We start from the raw sequence: 302 nt of genomic DNA on the forward strand, positions 1-302 counted from the left end.
AAAGCCAACATTCATATGGAAACTGAGCAACACTCTTCCTTGGTCAAAGAATAAAGAAAGAAATTAAAGACTTTTTAGAGTTTAATGAAAATGAAGCCACAATATACGCAAACTTATGGGACACAATGAAAGCATTTCTAAGAGGAAAACTCGTAGCTTCAAAAAGAAACTAGAGAATGCACACACTAGCAGCTTGACAACACACCTAAAAGCTCTAGAACAAAAGGAAGCAAATTTACCCAAGAGGAGTAGACGGCAGGAAATAATCAAACTCGGGGGTGAAATCAACCAAGTGGAAACAA

This window comes from Mus caroli, chromosome 1 (genome assembly GCF_900094665.2).
Source record: "Mus caroli chromosome 1, CAROLI_EIJ_v1.1, whole genome shotgun sequence".
NCBI classification, from domain to species: domain Eukaryota; kingdom Metazoa; phylum Chordata; class Mammalia; order Rodentia; family Muridae; genus Mus; species Mus caroli.